The sequence below is a fragment of the Zalophus californianus genome, chromosome 12 (assembly GCF_009762305.2).
Source record: "Zalophus californianus isolate mZalCal1 chromosome 12, mZalCal1.pri.v2, whole genome shotgun sequence".
Lineage (NCBI taxonomy): Eukaryota > Metazoa > Chordata > Mammalia > Carnivora > Otariidae > Zalophus > Zalophus californianus.
The window spans coordinates 88,652,514-88,675,611 of NC_045606.1; the positions used below are offsets into that span (position 1 = coordinate 88,652,514).

Here is a 23,098-nt window from a genome sequence, read left to right on the forward strand (position 1 = left end):
AGGGCAGAGATCAAAATAATTGAAAATAAAAACAAGACAGAAAAATTAATGAAACCAAAAGCTGGTTCTTTGGGAGGGGGGGAGGAAACTGACAAACCTCTAGCAAGACTGACAAATATAAAAAGAGAAAACACAAGAATCATCAATATCAGAATGAAACAGCAGATTATTACTGAGATCCAGCAGCCATAATAAGGTAATACTAAGAACTTAATGCTTATAATTTCAACAACTTAGAAAAAAATAAACCAATTCTTCAGAAACAACACATTATTAAAACTCAAGCAAGATGAAACAGATAATCTGAAAAGTCCTACAAACAATAAAGAAATTGAACTCATAGTTTAAAAGCTCAGGAAAAAGAAATCCTCTAAGTTGGCTTCACTGGAGAGTTTTACCAAAAAATTAAGGAATTAATTCTAATTTTACACTATTTTTCCTTTAAAGAGGAAGAAATACTTCCCAACTCATTTTATGAAGCCAGTATTACTCTGAGACCAAAATAAGACATAGTGCCAAAAACCAAAGACTTCAGACCAATATTTCTCATGAACTTAGTTACAAAAACCCTGCACAAGATATTAGCACATAAAGTCCTGTGATATATAAAAAGATTATTGGGATTTATCATAGTTATGCAAAGCTGATTTAACATTTGAAAATCAATGTAATCCACCATATCAAAAGGCTAAAGGAAAAAAATGATCATACTGATTGACAGAAAAAGCACTCCACAAAATTAATAAAAATTCTCAGTAAACTAGGAATAGAGGGGAACTTCTTCAACTTGGTAAAGAACATCTACAAAAAGCCCGCAACTAATATCACACTTAAATGGTGCCAACCATATGCTTCCCCTCTAAGCTCAAGTAAGGTAAGGACGACAATCTTATTCAACATAATTATGGAAGCTCCAGCCAGCCAATAAAGTAAGAAAAAGAAACAAAAAGCAAATAGAATGGAACAAAGAAAAAAAAATCTATTCCTATTTGCAGATGATATGGTATTTTAACTAGAAAACCCCAAGGAATATTCCCTTGAACAAAAAATCCCCTAGAACTAATTTTGAGTTCTGCAAGGTCACAGGATACAAGATTAACACATAAAGATCAAATTTCTGTACACTAACAATAAACATGTGAAAATCTAATTACAAATACAACGCCATTTGCAATCATACCAAAAAAACCTGAAATACAGGGGGATGGGTTAGCCTGGTGATGGGTATTGAGGAGGGCACGTTCTGCATGGAGCACTGGGTGTTATGAACAAACAATGAATCATGGAACACTGCACCAAAAAACTAATGATGTAATATATGGTGATTAACATAACAATAAAAATTTTTTTAAAAAAACCTGAAATACTTAGGTATAAATCTAACAAAACTTGCAAGATCTCTATGTTGAAAATTACAAAATGCTGCTGAATGAAATAAAAGAAGACAAATAAATGGAGAGACTACTGATTGGAAGGCACAACATAGTAAAGATATCAACACTCCTCAAATTGATCTATAGGTGTAATGCAATTCCCAGCAAAACCTCAGAAAGATTTTGAGACATAGATAAGCTTATTCTAAAAATTACATGAAAAGGGAAAAGTCCTACAACACCTGGAGCCAAGTGGGAGGAATCACTCTTCTGATACTAAAGCTTACTGCATAGCTACAGTAATCAAAACAGTGTGGTACTCATGGAGAAAGACATACAGATGGATGGAAGAGAACAGAAAACCCAGAAATAGGTCCTTACAAATATGCCCAAATGATTTTTGACATGTGTGCAAGGAATTCACTGGAGGAAAGGTAGCCCTTCCAACAGATGGTGCAAGAGCAACTGTACTTAAAAGAAAAAGGGAAAAAGAACCTCAACCTAAACCTCATGTCTTATACAAAAATTAGTTCAAAACACATCATACACTTAAATGTAAAATGTAAAATTATTAACTTTTAGAGAAAGCCTTCGAAACTTAGGACAAGGCATAGAATTCTTAGACTTGACACAAAAAGCACAATACATAAAAGAAAGAACGGACATACTGACCTCATCAAAATCAGAAACTTTTGCTCTGTGAGGTGCCCTATGAAGAGGATGAAAAGACAAGCTACAGAGTAGGAGAAGATATTTGCAAACCATATTTTGGACAAAGAATTTGTATCAAGAATATATAAAGAACCCTCAAAACTCAACAGCAAAAAAAAATCCAATCAGAAAATGGGCAAAAGACAAACAGACGTTTCACCGAAGACGATATACGAATGGTCAATAAGCAAATGAAAAAGCATTCTACACCTTTAGCCATTAGGGAATGCAAATTAAAACTGTATCACTACACATCTATCAGAATGAACTACAGAACAAAAAAAAGGATAATACACAATCTCATTAGAATCTGGAAAAAAACGGAATCAGTCATATAATGCTTGTGGGAATGCAAAATCAGAAAGCAATTCTAGAAAATAGTCTTGCAGTTTCTTTTAAAACTAATATGAACTTATTTAATGACCCAACATTTGTGCTCTTGGGCACTTATCCCAGAGAAATGAAAACTTAAGTTCATGTAAAAATCTGTACACACGTTAACAGCTCTATTAGCAATTGCCAAAAAAACAGAAAACCAGTATGTCCATCAACAGATGCATGGTTAAACAAACTGTAGTATATCCACACTGTGAAATACTACTCAGCAATTAAAAAGAACAAAACAGTTGATATGCACACCATAGATGGATTCAGAAATCTTTTTTTAAGATTTTATTTATTTATTTGAAGGAAGGAGAGAGAGAGAAAGCGCCTGTACACGCGAGCAAGAAGGGGGCTGAGGGAGAAAGACTCCCCACTTAGCAGGGAGCCCAACGAGGAGCTCAATCCCAGGACCCGAGATCATGACCTGAGCAGAAGGCAGACGCTTAACCTCCTGAGCCACCCCAGGCGCCCCTTCAAATTATTCTTATGGATCAATCTAAATCTAAGACTGCACAGCCAACAGAAATTGGGCCTATGCTCAAAGCTTAGAGGAAACAAAAAGGTAAACGGTATTCTAAGCTCCAGAAAATTGACAAGTAGCAAAATCTTTTTTTCAGCCTATCAAAGTTACCCTTCCACTGAGCATCCAAGAATGTGAACTTTAATGAGCTCACTTTCCTTCTTCCTTTCTACAATTCCTATTATCTATATTATCTCTGTTCTTTTCTTGCCATAGATCTTCTTTTCCCCAACTGTCCTTGTTTATAAAACCTATTTTTTTAATCAATTTCAGTCATTTTTAAAAAAGATTCAAGGGGGGTGCCTGGCTCAGTCGGAAGAGCATGAGACTCTTGATCTAGGGGTGATAAGTTCAAGCCCCACAATGGGTGCAGATATTACTAAAAATAAATAAGCTTTAAAAAAAAAGATTCAAGTTTGTTGGACCAAACTTTACTTCTTGCACTCTTCTTGTGAGTGTGCTTTTATATAATTTTCAATACCTAAGGATGTACGGTGGACTCTTTGGATGAGAATAAAAATAATAGTTCTTCTGTAAATATTCAAATGTTTAACAGAGCCATTTTTGTTAATATGTCCATGGTAACAACAGAGTGTGGATTACAATGAAATATATTTTGGAGCTCAGAAGTCAACATCTCCCTTTAAATAATCCAGAGCTACCCAATTATCAGTTGTTCACTACCCAGATCTGAGCTATATGCCTCTTGGACTTAAACACAGTTCAAAGCTTAACCTCTGTAAAAACATTCACTGACCCCAAGATAAATCTTTTTTTCAACAGCTGTAAAAAGAAAATATAAATAAAACCATGAACTTAAATCTTTATATAAAGTATTGTAACATGGGGGGGGGGGGGAAACAGCAGTAATGGGTGCTAAGGCCCAAGTTTATCAAAGTTTATAAAACCTAGACAGCAGACTGAGTCAGCAGGGGTTTGGATTGTTTATTCATTTGCTGGGTTTTGTGTTTAAGCAGACAAAATCTCTTTCCTCATATGTAAAATTTTCAATCCTTTTTTTTTTAACCAGATAAACACTGCCTTTAAAGTTATACGTTAATAATGGAAGGATTGTAAAATGTACTATTAAATAGTCTAATATTAAGAAGTAAAGTAAATAAAAGATCAACTCTGATACTTTTTAAGTTCCTCCTTCAAAATTCTTCCAGGCAAAGGAGATAAAGAATAATTTATGCTTATGTAGTGCCATGAGCAGGGTATGGCAAAAGTCAAATACTTAAAACTCAGGGCTTGAGAACATTAATACTAAGGATAACAATAGGGGCACTTGGAAAAAAAATAGAGGCAACTGGGTGGCTCAGCTGGTTAAGCATCTGCCCTTGACTCAGGTCATGATCCTGGGGTCCTGGGATGGAGCGTTGCTCTGCAGTGAGCCTGCTTCTCCCTCTCCCACTCCCCCTGCTTGTGTTTTCTCTCTCACTCCCTCTCTCTCTGTCAAATAAAGAAATAAATAAAATCTTAAAAAAAAAAAAGGATAACAATATAGGCAGTTGCCACTTCCGGGCCTGCCCTGTTCTCCCACCTTCAGAATGTACTTTCACGCTGACCACTATTAAACCCCTGCTTGCTTAAAAACAAACAAAAAAAAGTATTTAACTTCAGAAAAAAATACTTTTAAAATACGTAATACCAAATTCATTTTTAGTTGAATACATAACAGATAATTAACTGAGTTAAAAACTGAAAGTATTAGGGCAAAGAAAAAGGTAAGTTTAGGGGCACCTAGCTGGCTCAGTCAGAAGAGCATGCAACTCTTGTTCTCAGGGTTGTGAGTCTGAGCCCCACACTGGGTAAAGAGATTACTTAAAAATAAAAACCTTTAAAAAAAAAAAAAAAGGTAAGCAGTGTCCAAGAGAAATGAAAACCACTACAATTTTTTAAATTTTCTACTAGACACATTAAGAAAAAGTACCAAAAAGTAATTTTATTTAACCCAATGCATTCAAAATGCATCTTTTTGTACTAAGCATTCAAACTCCAGTATTTTACACTTAGCACACATCTTAATTCAGACTAGTCATATTTTTCTTTTTTTTTAAGATTTTATTTAGGTATTTTATTTATTTATTTATTTAGAGAGAGCACAAGCAAGAGGAGGGGGAAAGGGAGAGAAAATCTCAAGCAAACTCCATGCTGTGCACGGAGCCCCACCTGGAGCTCAATCTCATGAGCCCAAGATCATGACCTGAGACAAAATCAAGAGTCACATGCTTAATTGGTTGACTGAGACACCCAGGTGCCCCAGACTAGTCACATTTCAAGTGCTTGACAGCCACTGGAAGCTCATAGGTTCCATATTGGATAACACAGATCTAAGAAATGGCTTGAGAAAACAGGCATATATCTACCTTCAGACCAGATTAAAAGCACAATAATCAACAGAAATCAACAGCAACATATATACAATATCGTAATTTTTATATGATTGTTGATCCCAATACAAGAAAACTTTCTGAAAGGGACTCAAAAGAAAACTGATTAGAGAACATGTGCCTTCAGAGAAAAGAACTCAAAGAAACTTAAAAAATGAGCTGTTAAATTCTTTCTTCACCACAATCTCCAAGCTTCTTTAAATGCAGTACAGTATAATTCCTCCAGAAATTATTAGCATTATGACAAGTACTTTCATTTTCCCCACAATTATACACATCATTTCTTTTTCACCTCTTTGTATCAATTCCCCTTTTACTATCATGTTCAGTATCATTCTATTGGAAACTCTATTCACAAAAGTAAAACCAACTCCTATCCCAGCCCTAAGAATGGGTTTCAGGATATGTAAAAAGAGTTTAGAGTATAAAATACTAATTCAAATAGAGCCAAAAGTTAAGAAATACAACACTTCCATCTGGGAGTAGGAAAAAACAAAAAGGGCAGGGGTAGAGAGGACATTAAATTTGGCAGGGGATGAGGGAAAGCAAACTTTGCTAAAGGACGTTAGTGGCAGTAATGAAGTAACAGCGGAACTCTATTAAGAAAGGGTGGTCCACTCTTACATTCAAAGCAACTTTCTGAAATAGTAACCAACTCAGACCTTCTCTTTCCAATTTCTTAAGGGATATAGGTGTTGAGTCTTTCTGTGTGTAGGGTTGCAAAGACGATGGTTAGTGCGGCACCCGGGTGGCTCAGTCAGTTGAGTGTCTGACTTCAGCTCAGGTCGTGATCTTGAGGTCCTGGGATCAAGCCTGGCACTGAGCATGGAGCCTGCTTGTCTCACTCCCTCTCCCTCTGCCCCTCCCCCCACTCATGCAGGGGCACTCTCTCTCAAATAAATAAAATCTTAAAAAAAAGAGAGAATGGTTAGTGAAAAGAGGAAGACCATGAACCATCCCTGACAGCTCTTTGCTCACCCATAAAAATGGGTATAATCAAAGTCTACACTAAATATGCCATCTGTACCAATGAGATTTAGTAAAATAAAACAGACTAGAACAATCTCTAATCTTATCAACTCAAATGAAATTTCTTAAATGTGGTGCAAGATCTCTTGCCATCTAACTGATGTTTTCAAAGGATCATTCTAACAGCTATATTATTAACAAACTATAGAGAAAAGGGTAGAAGTAGAGAAATCCCTCAGAAGCCTGCTGCAATTACCCAGCAAGAGATGACGGTGGCCGTGGAGATGGTGAAAACTGGGTGAATTCTGTACATGTTTCAAAGGCAGGGCCAAGAATTTCCTGATGGAATAAATGTGTGAGAGCAAGAGAGTCAAGAATGATGCCAAGGCTTCTGGCCTGAGCAACTAAAAGCTGCCAACCTGAGATGAGGAAGGTTATGTGGGTGAAGCAGGTAGGGGAGGGCAGATATGGGAAGAAAGAGCATGAATTCTATTTTGGACATACTGAGTTTGAGATATTTAACAGTCATCCCAGTGAAAACATTAAGTAGGCAACTAGATATACAAATCTGGAGTTGAAGAGAGTAGTCTGGGCTGGAGAAATGAATTTGAGACCCATCAACATTTAGAAATATTCAAAGTGCCCCCCCAACCCCACCCCAAAAAAGAAGATATTCAAAGCCACGAAACTAGTAGACATCACCAAGGGAGTGAGGGTAAATAGACAAGATAATCAAGTACTGAGCTCTGGGGTAATCCACCGTTTAGAGGTAGGCAAAGAGAATCTACCAAGAAAGACTAAGGAGGAGCAGTCAGTAAGTTTTAAGGAAAACCAAGGGGATATGGTATCCTAAAAGGTAAATGAAACAAGTATATCAAAGAGGAAGAGAAAATAACTTGTCAAATGTAGACTGATCACATAATACAAAGAAATGACTCCTAGATTTACCACTGTCATTGTTAGGAGACCTGAACAAAAACAATCTTAGTGCAGTGAGTGGTAGGGGCCAAAGCCTGACTGGAACAGGCTTCAGAGAAAACATGAGAAAATAACCAGAACAAGTACATTTAGACAATGCTTTAGGGGATTCTGCTGCAATGGAAATAGAGAAGAGCAGAAGAAGATATTTTTATGAGGCTAAAAATGATAGCATGTTTGCACATTAATGGGAATGATCCAGAAAAGGAAAAATTAATGATCTGAAGAGAGGGAGGAGAACTGCTTAGAGCAATGTTCAGAGTAAATGAAAGGGGATGGGATCGAATACATTAATCAGAGGAACTGGATTAGACAGAAGCAAAGACAGTTCATCTATAGTAACAGAAGGAAGGCAAAGGTCTGTGAGTCAGACCATCAGGTACGTAGATATACAGGTGGAGTCTGTAAATGTTCTGACAGCTTCTATTTTCTCAAGGGAAGAGGAAGCAAGTCCGTCAACTCAAAGTGAATATGAGGAGGAAGGCTGGAAGTCTAAGAAGAAAGGCAAGGGTATAACTAAGACATCTGGGAGAGGGAAAAATGAATGGACTAAAGAAATAGACTATGACTGCCAGACAATATTAAGGGCCACCTGAAGTTTCTTACTATTAATCTAAAGTTGAGAGTGCTCATCATAGTTGTATTCTTCAGTCACTTTTAGCCACACAGGTGCAGATGTGAAGTACTCAAGAGAATCTGACTTAACTAGAGTTGATGTTTTACCAAGTAAAGTATGAAGAAGTAAAAGAGGAGCAAGACAGTAGAGGGCATATGAAAGGGAGTGAATATAATGATTGATCACTAGGTAATGAATGTATAACAGGTAAGAAGAAAATCAAGGGGGCAAAGGACAGTCTGTGGACTGGAAGTCCTAATGACAGGAAACGATTGTTATGTTAGGGTATTAGGTAGAATGAGCTGAAAAGATAGATGGCAGAGGGGCTGCATGAATTGAAAATCATGGACGGGTTCAAGTCATTGGTAATAAGAAGGTGTAACAACCACGGAGTGAGTGACTGAGATGAGACAGTGAGCAAAATCTTTAGAGAATAATTTAGAGAAGGCCACAGTAGTAGGATCAGAGATGGCATATGTTGAAATTATGAAGAATTAAAAGACGCAGAGTATCAGCAAGAGTAACAGTGAGCTAGGAGCTGTAACAGTCAAGAAAAGAGAAGATGGAACCCAGAGTGCACCAGATGACAGCAAACAAGGGTTTATGGACAACATAACCTGTTAACAGACAAGTTGCAGGGAGGGGAGGTGAATGGAAAGTAACTGCCTCATTTTTCAGACTCAGTGGAACCAGGCTCCCTCTTCAACTCCTATATGGAGGAGGTCAGAATGGGAAATACAGTTTTCAATCATAGTGTACGGGACTCCCCACTGACCTTTGATGATGGCATACAAGAAAAAAATGAAAAACTTAATAGCCAACAGGTAAAAGGACTGCAGGGGAAGCAGTGTTTTCAGGAAAGCAGAAAGTAGAGGAAAGTATTCAGGAAAAAAACAAGGATAGAAGAAATTTTGCTGATGATGGAGAGGAGTGAAAGAACTAGAAATGTTCAGAACCCTGTGGGGATTAAAGTATGAGACTAGTGGTGACTGACATAAAAAGGGATAAAGGATATAATGAGATTAGTCCAGATATACTTCAGGCAAGTAACAGTGTCAAGGCTGTGAATACTGGAGGGAAGAATGACATATAAGAAGCTCCCTGTCAAAAGAAGACAACAGTCTTGGGAAGCAGGCTTAGTCTCAGGGCAAAGGGCTTCCCCTCCATCCCTAAAGATGGCTTGCAAGGAAACTATAATGTACTTTTAAGATTGTAGAATTTTTAAAAACTAATAAAGAGGTTAGAACAGTACCTAGTAGTATCTAATAAGCACTCAACGGTAAGCTTTTATTACCTAATCAAATGTAAAATGTAATCATTATAGCAAAAAAGAAATTCATCTTACATTTTCCTTTTCTCAGCTAAATGGATTTCTCAAGAGATTGCCAGGAAAACCACTACCAAAGTGGACTTATTTCAGAAAGGAGAGGAAATCTTTGAGGTCAACTTCTACATAGTGTTCACCAATTTCAGAAAACCCACCTCAATGGCAGAGTAATTTATTAGTTCAGCAAGCATATATTGACCACCTACTACTATGTACCAACTACTATTCCTAGAACCTGGGGTACATCAGGGAACAAATATCCTTACCCTACTAGGTGGAAATCAGCAACAAATAGTATATATAAAGAATAAATGGAGGGCGCCTGGGTGGCTCGGTTGGTTAAGCGACTGCCTTCAGCTCAGGTCATGATCCTGGAGTCCCGGGATCGAGTCCCACATCGGGCTCTCTGCTCAGCCGGGGAGTCTGCTTCTCCCTCTGACCCTCTTCCCTCTCATGCTCTCTATCTCTCATTCTCTCCCTCTCAAATAAATAAATAAAATCTTTAAAAAAAAAAAGAATAAATGGATTATACGATATATACAAAGATAAATATTATAGAAAAAATAAAACAATGCAAATATTAAAGGAGAGGGGCCCAGGTTCTAACTATAAAAAAATAGTCAGGGTAGGCCTTATTGAAAAGGAGATCATTTGACCAAAGATCTGAAGCAGTTGAGGTAGCTATGTGGATATTTGGAAAAGTTTCTTCAGACTGAGGGGAAAGACAGAGCAAAGGTTCTAAGGTCTTTCCATGTAGTTCTTGACATTACTTGGCAATGATTTCATTAATTTCTTTTTTTTTTTTCTATGTGACCTCCAATCCTAGTCTCTATACCTCAACAGTGGATGATGATAATAGCTAACATTTATCAAACATTTACCAGATACCAAGCATTGTTCTAAGGGTTTTAAAAAGATTCAATAACTTAATCCTTACCACAGATCTATGAAATACATGCTGTCATTGCCTCCATGTGACAAGGGAGAGTTAGAGTTAGCAAGTGGCAGAGTCCTGAAACAGTGTGTGTAATAAGTCTTCTCTATTATGAAACAAGAACATTCAGCACAAACTGCAAGTTTTCTCCTAATAAATAGAATCCCTTACAGTACACACTCAAGAACTATGAAAGCTGCTATTATAATTTGTCTTCCTGCCATTTCTAGACTGAATGGTCTTTACCTAGAGTCTGCACTTACACCTTCCTTAACCTTCCCCCCAATATGATTTACGTTCCCAGGCTACTGAAATTGCTTTAACATCGTTCTTGATCATCACACCACAAGCCAAAGAGCTTTCTCTATTCTCATTGCCCTGAATGTCATATTGGACTATGTCACTTTCTTTTCCTCTTAAAACTGAAGTGACACCATATTGGATTTTCCTATTCCTCATCTTTGTGACTTCTCTCTACTGGAAAATCTCTTTGTTTTCTGAAACTTAAACTCTTCCATCTTCTTTCTACCTCTCCAATTATTCCTTTAATAACACTTTTCTCACTTCAACCCCTTAAAGGCAGAGGTTCCAAAAGTTTAATTTGAGCCCTTTGTGTTTCTCTCTCTGTTAACTCACAGTCTCCCTTAAGATTCATTCATCCCATAAGTATTTATTGAGCTCTTACTATCTGAGGCACTGTCTAGGCCATTTAAGGTAGATCAGTGAACAGGACAAAAAAAAAAACAAAAACAAAAACAAAAAAACTCTCTGTCCACATAAAATCAAATAATTCTATGCTACCAAGGACACTCAAAACCATCTTCCTTTAAATACTATTTTAAACACATCACTCTCCTGACTTAAAAAAAAAAAAGAACCTTACCATGATTGCAATGATTGCCCTCTTAACAACCACATCTAAATTTCTCTGCCTCAGTCCAAAACACTCCATAATCATTTTTTATCATACTTACCAAGTTTCATTTTTTTTTTTTTTTTAAATATTTTATTTATTTATTTATTTGAGAGAGAGAATGAGATAGAGAGAGCACATGAGAGGGGGGAGGGTCAGAGGGAGAAGCAGACTCCCTGCCGAGCAGGGAGCCCGATGCGGGACTCGATCCCGGGACTCCAGGATCATGACCTGAGCCGAAGGCAGTCGCTTAACCAACTGAGCCACCCAGGCGCCCCCAAGTTTCATTTTCTAATACTCCCTGATTCAAAAGAATTCCAGGCAGGCCAGTCTTTCAATTGTCCCCTCAAACACATTACTTGTGTTTCCAGCTTGTCAAGTAATTACTGAAAACATATGTCTAGTACCTAAACATTAAAAACAGTACTGAATAAAAAAAATAAGTCTTCAAAAATGAACGCTTTCTGATTCTTTCAAATGTATAATAATGTATAATAATAGCAAACACTTATACAGGGTTTACCACGTGCCAAATACTATTCCAAGCACTTTACATATTAACTCATTTACTCCACAGATAATCCTCACATCTCCATGCTACAAATGAGGAAGCTGAGGCCCACACAGGGTAAAGTAACTTGTCCTAGGTCTGACAAGTAATAAATGGTAGAGTCAAGATTTACATTTAGGCAGTCTGGCTTCATACTACACTGCATACTCACAGTAATAGCAATAAATAAAAATAGGGGACAACTCGAAGGGCTTGCACAGAGAATGAGAAGCTATTAAAAACTCTGTTTATGGGGCACCTGGGTGGCTCAGTCGTTAAGCGTCTGCCCAGGTCATGATCCCAGGGTCCTAGGATCGAGCCCCCACATCAGGCCCCCTGTTCTGCGGGAAGCCTACTTCTCCCTTTCCCACTCCCCCGATTGTGTTCCCTCTCTCACTGTCTCTCTCTCTGTCAAATAAATAAATAAAATCTTTAAAAAAAAAAACAAAAAAACTCTGTTCAACTATGAAAAATCATTTAAGTTAGTCCTTTCTCCAAATAATGAAGAAAATATATCTTTTAATATATCAAGTTTTAAAAATTGTAGAATTTAGTAGTACATAAAATAAAAAAAACATAATCTGTAAACACAAACACATCATATATTATTCAGAGTTCACCAAAGCTGCTGAAAATATTCGCTAGGCATGACAAAAGAATATATGGTAACACATGACTAACAAATGTTCTTTTGTTAGCATGACAGTATTAAAATATTTTACTGTTACACTTGCTTTCATCAGGATCAAAACAGACTTGAATACAATGCAGGGAAGGTAGCTACCTTAAAAAGAGATTCCTAGGTTTACTTTTTGGAAGCAAAACTCACATCTAGGACTGTGTCCAGTATGACAGGGAAGATTTTAGTAGCAGCAAGAAATCTCAAAAAAGTACCACCAAGCATCAACTTATATAGGTACTCTTCAACCTATCACTAATTCCATGGCTACCAAAGGACCTTTTTTTTTCTTTTAAAGATTTTATTTATTTATTTGACAGAGAGACACAGCGAGAGAGGGAACACAAGCAAGGGGAGTGGGAGAGGGAGAAGCAGGCCTCACGTGGAGCAGGAAGCCGGATGCGGGGCTCGATCCCAGGACCCTGAGATCATGACCTGAGCTAAAAAATGCAGATGCTTAACGACTGAGCCACCCAGGCGTCCCCCCCCGCAAAGGACCTTTTAAAAGGTTCCTAAGGACTCATTTGGTAAATTCATGAAGGTATTTTATAACTGAATACATAAAAATAAAAATAAAAATAAAAGGCAGAGGATTTTCCATAGAACAGTCTTAGAATAATACATCACTAACATATAAGCAGATGAGAAGTATCATACCTATCGTTTTCTTCTCTTTCCTGTTTCCCCTTTCCTTCTGGCAGAGAAAAGACAAATCTTGTCAGGCTTTGAGCTGTAGAGGTTAAAATGCACAAGGCTGGACAAGAACACTAGTTTGATTTGGAAATGGCTAAAGTTTGTAGCCTTCCCAACTCGTACTAACAATGTAACTTAGAAAAAAAAAAAAAGACCCTTGAAGCGCCTGGGGGGCACAGTCAGTTAAGCATCCCAACTCTTGGTTTCAGCTCAGGTCGTGATCTCAGGGTCACGATATTGAGCCCCATGTCAGGCTCTGTGCTGGGTGTGGAGCCTGCTCGGGATTCTCTCCCTCTTCCCCTTCCCACCATAGCCATTCTCTCTCTCTAAATAAACCTTAAAACACAAACAAAAAAAAAACCCTGAAGTATGTAACCAAAGGCAGCAAAGGAGCTGAGCAATGCTTTAGCCAAAAATGCAGAGTTGCCATTGCTAGAATCTGAAGTCTTCTCACTTTATTTTCTGCCTCCCCTCCCCTTTCCTGGGTTTACAATATACCCACCCTCCTGGCCGCCCAAGGCAACCCCAAAGCCACTCACACAAAGTCAGCTCCTTCCCAAGAATTACGTGAATGAAAAAAAAAAAAGCCAACTATTAATAATTTGAGATTTATTTAAGTTATTAAAATTGAGAGAGATTTTTTTGGAGCAGTGAACCATTTTCTCCCCACTACTACCCACTGTAACCTTTATAAATGGCTCCATACTCCAAGGACTAAATTAAAATTTCTTGGGGAAAGAATGGATTGGCAGCTACCACTTTAGATATTCTCAAATACTAAGGTTCTCTTATACTGTGTACTTGATACTTCCTTCCCACATACACTGGTATATACAATATACCAGATATACAATCCTTCTCAAGATTTTCCTGCATGAAGGGATCTCAACTCAATCTTAAATCCAAAATTAACATATTAAAGCCCCTGTTAAACCAAGAAGGCAACAGCTTTCCATTCTATTGACCATATTAGAAAGCACACATGACCAGCTATATAAAGAAGTAAAAAATGTCAAAAATAGCTCTGTCATGTTATCAAGAGTAAGGAGGTCGTAGAATGGAGGGAATGTTAAGGAAAAACAGACATGTCCCAATAATGTACTATGTTGCATCATCATCCGTATCCTTATCAATATTTCCTAAGTACCTAAAGGGTCCATGGCATTATGGTAGGTCATACCTTTTATAATACCAGGACCAAAAATGATTGGTGAATAAAGATTAATTGTGAAGTTGTTGCAAGTACCCTCAGCTTGAGGTGTTTTCAGACTCTGTGAGAATCCTTAAGATCCACATGCTATATGCTGTAGAGAATACATGTGATATTGAAGGAAGCAGTAAGTGAATAAATGGCAATACAGTATTATTCATCGATTATTTACAAAGCCAGAAGCAAATCTACTTCCCCCCCTCCTGCTTTAAGACAAAATGTAAAATTTTCCTTCACAAAACAAACGCAAAATTTTCCAGAAATACAAAACGGATGAAAAAGCTGGTTTAATGAAGAGTCGACAAAACAAGAAAAGAACTTTAGGGGTCTCGTAACTTAAGAAAAATTCGAAATAGGGACACCTATGTGGCTCAGTTGGTTAAGTGTCTGCCTTCGGCTCAGGTCATGATCCCAGAGTCCTGGGATCGAGTCCTGCATCGGGCTCTTTGCTCAGCAGGGAGCCTGCTTCTCCTCCCTCTGCCCCTCCCCCTGCTCATGTGCATTCTCTCTCTGTCAAATAAATAAATAAAATCTTTAAAAAAAAAAGGAAAATTCCAAATAAAAATAGGGCTGTTTAGCCAGATCTATTTTTATTAATACCTTTGCAAAGCAGAGTATAACAAATTAAATCAAAGAACGCATTTCCATTTAATAATGTCCCTACATTCTTCTCTAGCCTGCTGACCTAAACTTATCCATCCTTAAGGGAGCTTGGAGCTGACAATAGTTAGTGCCCTACTTCATCAGAATTTTCTGCCATTTCTTCTGCTCTCATCAGGTCATTATTAAACTTTACAGATATTTAATAATATATACTGGTTACAAACTGTTCAAATAAGTTTCCTAATACTCCTTCTCAACTCATTCACACACAAGAAACAGATGAGACATAAATTTCTCTTTTACAAGTGAGATATCTTCCATCTCTTATTTTCATGTCATTTTCTTCCCCCCGCCTCTTTTTTTGAGAGAGAGAAGGAGAGAGAGAGAGCACTCAAGCATTGGGGAAGGATGCAGAGGGAGGAGAGAATCTCAAGCAGACTCTGCGCTGAGTGTGGAGCCCAACGAGCTTGCATTGGGCTCCACACTCAGGACGCTTAACCTATCAAGCAACCCAGGAGCCCCTCTTACTATCATGTAATTAAGACTGTCTTTTACTGTTCACACTCTCATTCCCTAGTGAAAGAATATCTAAAATTATTTTAAGACACTGGTAGCTATTTTCTACAGAAATTTTTTAAGGTTGTTATATATCGAGTATCATGCATCACTTCCCTTCCAAAAGCTAGGCCTGGATAATAAATTGCAGTTTACTATCAAAGATAAGTCGACCACATTTCTTCAGTTCTCGGTTCTTTAAAACCTTGGTGTTATTTCTGAATGTAAGGGACTGAAGAGAAAATAAATTAGCTGCCAAATCCTCTAGAACTTCAACACTAACTTCTCTCCATGGCCCCTTACCTCAGTGGCCTAGTCATTAATTTTTCACATTCAACTTACCTGTCAACCCCAAAATATGATGCACCTTACTGAAAGGCAATTTTCCCTCAAAAAAAAAAAGCACCTTTAATATGTTATCTCCTGCCTCCTGACCAACTCTAATGGTTCCTTACAGTTTAGCACATCAAATTCAACCTGACGCTGAATATACCTTTCATAACCTAGCTCTACCCTAGTATACTAACTTATCTGACACCATTCTCAGAAATTAAGACCTTGTTCCACTGAGGTCAGACTACTTACATCCCTTTCAAATCATGCTGGTCACAGCCAGTGTTTGCTCACATATGGAATGTTCTGGAGACGCTCGCCCTATGCAGATGGTATGTATTTTTTATTCAAGTCCCACTTTCTCTAAGAAGCCTCACTCCTAGAACTTCAGTCTGACGATATCCCTACACTGACATAATGGACCCAGACTATGTATACCGCCCATTATTTGGATACTGCTTTGGATAGTGCTAGTTGTATTATTATGAAAATTTACCCAACAAGATAATAAACTCTTTTTTTTTTTAAGCTTTTATTTATTTATTTTACAGGGAGAGACACAGCGAGAGAGGGAACACAAGCAGGGGAGTGGGAGAGGGAGAAGCAGGCTCCCCACTGAGCAGGGAGCCCGATGTGGGGCTCGATCCCAGGACCCTGGGACCATGACCCGAGCTGAAGGCAGACGCTTAACGACTGAGCCACCCAGGCGCCCCAAGATAATACACTCTTAAGAGGCTGGGTCATAGTGCAGAAAGTGGATCTGTAAGTACTCAAAGGCTATTTGACAAGCTGATTAAATGATCTTGATAAAATATCAAGATATTTTATTTTATTATGTCAAAAGAGTTCCAGTACAAATGTAGTAATGTGATGACTAGGATTTGCTTCAAAATAATCTAGGTCAAAGAGCAGAGGGATGAGAGGTAAAGTAGGGATATAGGTGAAACCAGACTGGTTATGAGGTAATAACCTTTGAAGCTGAGTGACAACTACAAAGAAGTTGGTGTCTACTTTTTTTTTTAAAGATTTTATTTATTTATTTGACAGAGAGAGAGAGACAGTGAGTGAGAGAGGGAACATAAGCAGGGGGAGCAGGAGAGGGAGAAGCAGGCTTCCCGCTGAGCAGGAAGCCCGATGTGGGGCTCGATCCCAGGACCCTGGGACCACGACCTGAGCCGAAGGCAGACGCTTTAACAACTGAGCCTCCCAGGCACCCCGAAGTTGGTGTCTACTTTTAAACTTGTTTAAAATTTTTCACATTATTTTTTAAAAAGTACTAATAATGTCTTTACTTCATTTTAAATGACAAAACCGAAATATATTATAACATTTTCTTTACTCAACAAATACCTAGGTCCCAATTCAGAGTATGAAAAAAATTTCTGGAAAGATCTAATTTGACAGGGAACTTGCAGCATCCTAATTCTAAGAATAAAAATCAGTTAAAGGAAAAAAATGGGATCAAAATCGGAGGGGTTCTCTATCAAAAGAATAATTAATCTTACTACCAAAAGCAATACTGTTTACATTTCAAATTTTCATTCAATCACAGCATTCACAAAAAGGTCCACCCAAACCTCAAAAAATAAAAAACATCAGGAAAAAATCATAAGCATACAAAAGGTAGGGAAAAAAAGTTGCTACAATCAATGTTCAATAACACAAGTCAGCCAGTATTATTTCAGGAAGCTCACAATCTGAAGACACCTACTGCCCTCAACAGGGAATGAATTAGAAGGTTCTTAAATAATCAGAAAAATTAGCACTTCCTCTTTATTCCAAAGACTGAAAAACATGGTTAAGAAATTTCAGATATTTGGCTTAATGACAATGTATCTGTTTGTAGCTGCTAAGGAACGCTCCACCCCTCCGATACTTCAGTCTATAGCTACTTTTAAAATTTCAATCAGTATTTTCCCTACAACATCATTCATTAACTTCTTCCAAAAGCAGGAATGCAACACCAGCTACCTTTAAATGCTGGCATTTTATTCTTCTAATTACACTGCTTATTTTGCCCTGACTTATTTTTTTTCCAGACTGGTTTTAGAAATAAAACAATATGATTATTTTGATTTTCCCTCCCCATACTGTCTCTGAACACTCAAGAGGTAAGACTTTAGTTGCCATACCTAAAAAAAATATTTGTTTTTGAAACGATATCTGACACATAAACAAATAACAAGGTTTATCCTCATAGCAACGTATCATCTCCTCATCACCCAATGCAATTAAAGTTTAAAACAGGACAACACTCTTGCATAAACAGAGTTTAGTAAGAACGGAACCTTCCTCACAAATACAGTTCTTAGGAGAAAAATAAACTCATCCTCAAATTCCCTTGTACTTGTACTATCTTGAAAATTAACTTTTTCTAGCAAGTACAAGTAATCATCATTTTTTTGGTAGCATCGATGTTCTCCCCTTATGAAAAAAAAAAAATGCTATGGGAAAGCTAATCCAAGAGCCAAAACAGTGTTTAAATTTTCTCTTCCATAAACTAATTTCTGATTAAAAAGTAAAAGAATTATACCATGAAAAAGAAATGTGACAAAACCCACTGAATTATATTACTACATTTAAAAAAGTTAACACTGGGCGCCTGGGTGGCTCAGTTGGTTAAGCGACTGCCGTCAGCTCAGGTCATGATCCTGGAGTCCCGGGATCGAGTCCCACATCGGGCTCTCTGATCAGCAGGGAGTCTGCTTCTCCCTCTGACCCTCCCCCTTCTCATGCTCTCTGTCTCTCATTCTCTCTCTCTCAAATAAATAAATAAAATCTTTAAAAAAATAAAAAATAAAAAAGTTAACACTTACCACACACTCTTTTCTAATAAAGACCACATAATAAGATTAAAAGCAATTTGGAAAAAAGTTCTTTCAGAAAACCACTAAATATGTGATTAAAAAGCCCCACTTATCTTCTTTCTTTGCATCACTACATGATTGAGTAAATTATGCCATCTTTATAATTTGTATAATCTCAACTTCCAAGAAAAAAATACTTAGAACTATCTTTAGGTGGGGCGCCTGGGTGGCTCAGTTGGTTGGACGACTGCTTTCGGCTCAGGTCATGATCCTGGAGTCCCGGGATCGAGTCCCGCATCGGGCTCCCCGCTCGGCAGGGAGTCTGCTTCTCCCTCTGACCCTCCTCCCTCTCATACTCTCTGTCTCTCTTTCTCTCTCTCTCAAATAAATAAAATCTTAAAAAAAAAAGAACTATCTTTAGGATACCAAGGATATTAACATATTGACACATTTTATATATAAGAATGGGCATTTGCAGATTTTTCTTAGTATCTCTTAAGTACATAAAATTTTTTAAATCTCAGAATGTGTTGTTTTATCCAATACATGCTATTCCAGTGGGATAAAAACCATTTACAAGCTCCACTTAGATTAAGAAATCCTTTGAGAATAGTATGTGGTACATTCTAGTTATACTACTTCTAGAACACGAAAAATCTCTATAACCTATTTCCCTACTGTTTTTCTTTGGAACCACCTGAGCTAAATGTATCTTCCTTCACAAAATGTCAAGACTACACTTAATGACAGAAAGCTAACTGAATTTTCAGCAGAGGCTGAAGTTTTAACAAATTAAAACTTTCTATTTCACTTCAATGGTCTATAAAAATAATAACATGAATTGAAATAGATTCAATTGAGTATTATTTGCAGGTACAAGACACACGTGCACACACCCAGTAAAATGAAGAGTGTAGCTTCATCTTAAAACCAGAAGTAGGGAAGAAAAGGGAAGCCTTGAGAAAATGTTTTCTTCGTTCTCTTAAGCCATTTAAAATCATTTTTAAAATAAAATTCCCCTAATGAAAGAAGTTCATCCTTAAGCAACACTCTCCTTTACAAAGCAATGAGTTGAAAGTTATTGCCAGTGAAGCTGAAGGACAGTACAAAATTTTCTTTTCCTGCATTTTGTGATTTGATTATTAACTATCTCATCCTAATAAAATTAAAGACCTGTCTATGCAATTTTATGGAAACAAATTTTATATAATAAGTTAATTTAAAATAAGTTAATTTAAAGTAACTTTAAAGTAAACCTTCCTATAGAAATCATCTATTCATCTAAAGAATTCAACTATTGAACCTGGCAGAAAGTATTCCAATCTATCATAAAAAAGAACAAACCAAATCCACGGAAGTATGAAGTTGCAATGTTCTTCAAGTTATATCTAAAAACTTAAATGATACAAAAACATTCTGAAATTACAGCTCCCAATTTATCAAAATGTCAAAAAAAATTTAAATACCTCCTTCAAATGTACTAAAGATCCCAAAGTAAATTCATTTTGACTTTAAAGTGCAGAAACTAAGAATCTAATGATTGCAAAAGTGTAGAGTGAAGAAAATTACTTGGGAATATATTTAGTGAGCTAAAATATCTTTACAAAAGATGTATTAAAATCATTTACACTTTTCTGCCCAACAGTCCTCTCCTAGAACACATTGCTTACAAATCAGCCAAGTATGACTGCCAAGGGTTTCCTAAACCTGTGTAGTTGGTATTATTTGCAGGTACAAAGTGGAAAGCTTCTCCACCAGTGTATGACAAAAGAAAACGATAGATGCTTTTACTTAGAGTTGAAGACCAATTGTATTAAACATGTTTCTACTGATAAACTAAATATAAGTAATTTTTTAAAGAAAAACCTCAAGTTATACCTCAGGACAAGTCTTGCTATAGAAATTGCTTACAAGTCTCAAAGAGTAGGGATTTAGTTTCCCCAAATTGGGGCTTAAGTGGCTAAAAGAAGAAGGAAATTTTATAAACAGCTTTTCTAACCTTGGTTTATATTTGATAAAGCAGATCATTTATCACAATCAAGTAAATAGAATGCCAAATGAAGATTCCTCAAGTATTACAGATAAAATTTATAAAAATCAAAATACAGCAATGTGAAAAAGTGATTAAAAGGGTAACTGTATGTATTTGTATTTACACTTAAGGTATTATTACTTTTGCAAGAGGTATACTGATGCATGAAATTGCTACTGTGACTTTTAACATTTTTACATATAACACAGTGTCTTATTTATGTTTAAAGTTGAAATGCTGAAATATACGTATCTGATCTATGTAATCCTGTTTGTTTTTCTGATAATTCTTTATTTCACACTGGTGTGATTACAGGCTCCTCATACCATTAGTCAGGGCATTTCAATTTTGCTTTCATCAAAAAATGGACATCGTCAGCCACCCCTTGCTCCTAGTTTTCTGCTTTTTAATGTAGATAATAATGACAGTGAGTGCCAACAAATGCATACAAGAGCACAGCTTTGTCATTTCTTTTCCCAACCCCCTTCTTTTCTGTGGAAAAAAATGGGGATTTACTTTTGGAGGAAAAAAAAAAATTCATTTTCCTTTTGCATACATACCTAATGAATTTTCGAGAGAAGACAATTTATGTTAAAAGAGAGAACTTCCCAAATCCAAAAATACTAAGTAAGTCTGATATTGGCTGGAAAGGAAATTTCCACCCGAACCATAAATGTGTCATCAATTAAGCCGATCCTCAATATAACTCAGTCAATAATCAATTTTCAATATGGAAAGGATCTGTAACCCACATATAACCAGCAGATTAATAAAAATCTCATATTTTCTTGTGGAGTTCACAGATTAATTTGGTTGTATGCCAGATTTATCTTATTTTGAAACGCCTAGGCTAATATTTGTTGGTATAATCAGAGTTCACATTAAGTGTCCCGGGGAAAGGTAATTAAGTAGAATGCTTAGCAGGGAGAAGCCAGTCAAAAATAGAAGGGAAGGGGGGGGGAACCACCACACAAAAAACCCCCACGTCCCAACAGAGCGAAAAATCCACAAATAGATCCCTGAAAGCCAAAAGAAAACGTTCTTCTCCCGAGGAGCCTGAATAAATGATCTCCACTCATAACGTTTAAGAGTATCCTACCTCACTCAATTCACTTCCCAACTTGACTTTTCAGGGGCCAACACGGGGCATCCCTTTTTTTCTGGAAGTGTATGTTGAAAGAATCTGGATAGAAAAGACGGAAGGAACAGACAATTCCCAAGAAAGCTGGGAAACAGGTGGGTTAGAACGAGCAGCCGCATAATCTAGATACTTAAGGGGCAGCTTTTACAATGACAGATGCGGTTAAAGGAACGACTGCAAATCGGAAGAAGCGCCAGTGTGGCCGATAGAGTAGGGGCTGATTGCAAGCACCGGAGGGGGGCAAAGGCTAACTCCAGAGTGGTAGCAGTGGAGCAAAAAACAAACAGTAGGACGAGTGGGCAATGAGTAGTGGGACTGATGAGCAGCAGCAACTCGGGTCAGAGTGGAAGGGATGGCTTGGGTCTAGGGAGACCGGGACAAGGACGTCAGGGAGGGGAAAGAGGGCTGGGGAAACAAGGGAGTACTGAGACCCAAGATTTCTGCCCCTACAGAAACGTAGGGGAGAGAGCTGGAGACGAGAATCCGCCTCGGCTCCCCAATTGAGGAAATTTTCCAAGGAGTCGGTGCTCGCCGCCGCGCCGCCTTCTGCCCGGCTCCCTTTTCCTGGTGGTAAACTGCTGTGGCGTAGAGGGGAGAGGGAAGAAGAAGAGGAGGAGGAGGAAGACCAAGAAGGAGGAGGGTGAAGATGAGGCGGGGGGTGGGGAGAAAGGGGGGTGCGGCCTGCACAGTCCCAGCGAAGCCTCCGCTCTCTCGTAGCCGGTCAGCCCCGGGTTTCCCGTAAGCCCAGCCCCGCATACACTCACCCGCCTGCCTTGCCTCGCTTTTCCCTTAGCCGACTCCACGCGCTGCCGCGTCCTCACAAGAGACCACTGAACGAGTGTCGGGGGAAAAACTCTCAGAACCGGGCCTGATTGCTTCAGCGAGTCCGACCTTTACGGCTGAGATACAGACTCTCAGTTTTCGGTGGGTTCCACAGCCAGACGGGCCACCATCTTACATTAGGGTAAGACTCCTCCGGCCTCCGGTGCGCAGGCGCACGCCGATCCGGCCGGGAGGGGCGGGGGAGGAGCAGGAGGAGAGGCGGGCGGTCGCTCCCGCAGCACCCTGGGAATTATAGTCCGCGGAGGATAACCGCCCAGCTGCAAGCCGGGAGTTGAAGTTCTCGCTCGGAGGGCGGACGGGATCGCGCGCCTCACGTGGCAGCTAGATTCCTGCCTTTCTTCGTGTTTTGCTTCGTTCTCTGTCCGCCTGTGAAGCTCCGCTGTCATTTGGTCGACGGTCTTCGTTGGCTGCTCCGTTTCCTCTGTGTTTGCTCAGAAATGGAATAACAGAACTCGGGCGAGCTTAACCAATTTGGGGGGAGCCGGGAACGGCTCCTCTCTGCCCCGCCCACCATAGGTATCAAAGGGGGCGGGG

The 23,098-nt window shown here is 38.3% G+C and overlaps 1 protein-coding gene across 6 annotated transcripts in view; it reads right to left on the reverse strand.

The window, feature by feature from the left end:
- Positions 1-22,716, reverse strand: part of CNOT4 (CCR4-NOT transcription complex subunit 4) — a 145,285-nt gene extending 122,569 nt beyond the window's left edge. For all 6 annotated transcript variants that reach the window (XM_027573218.2, XM_027573217.2, XM_027573220.2 and 3 more), the window contains exon 1: positions 22,486-22,716. The gene's annotated coding sequence lies outside the window, so the exon portion shown is untranslated. The remainder of the gene's footprint in view (positions 1-22,485) is intronic.
- Positions 22,717-23,098: the final 382 nt, after the last annotated feature.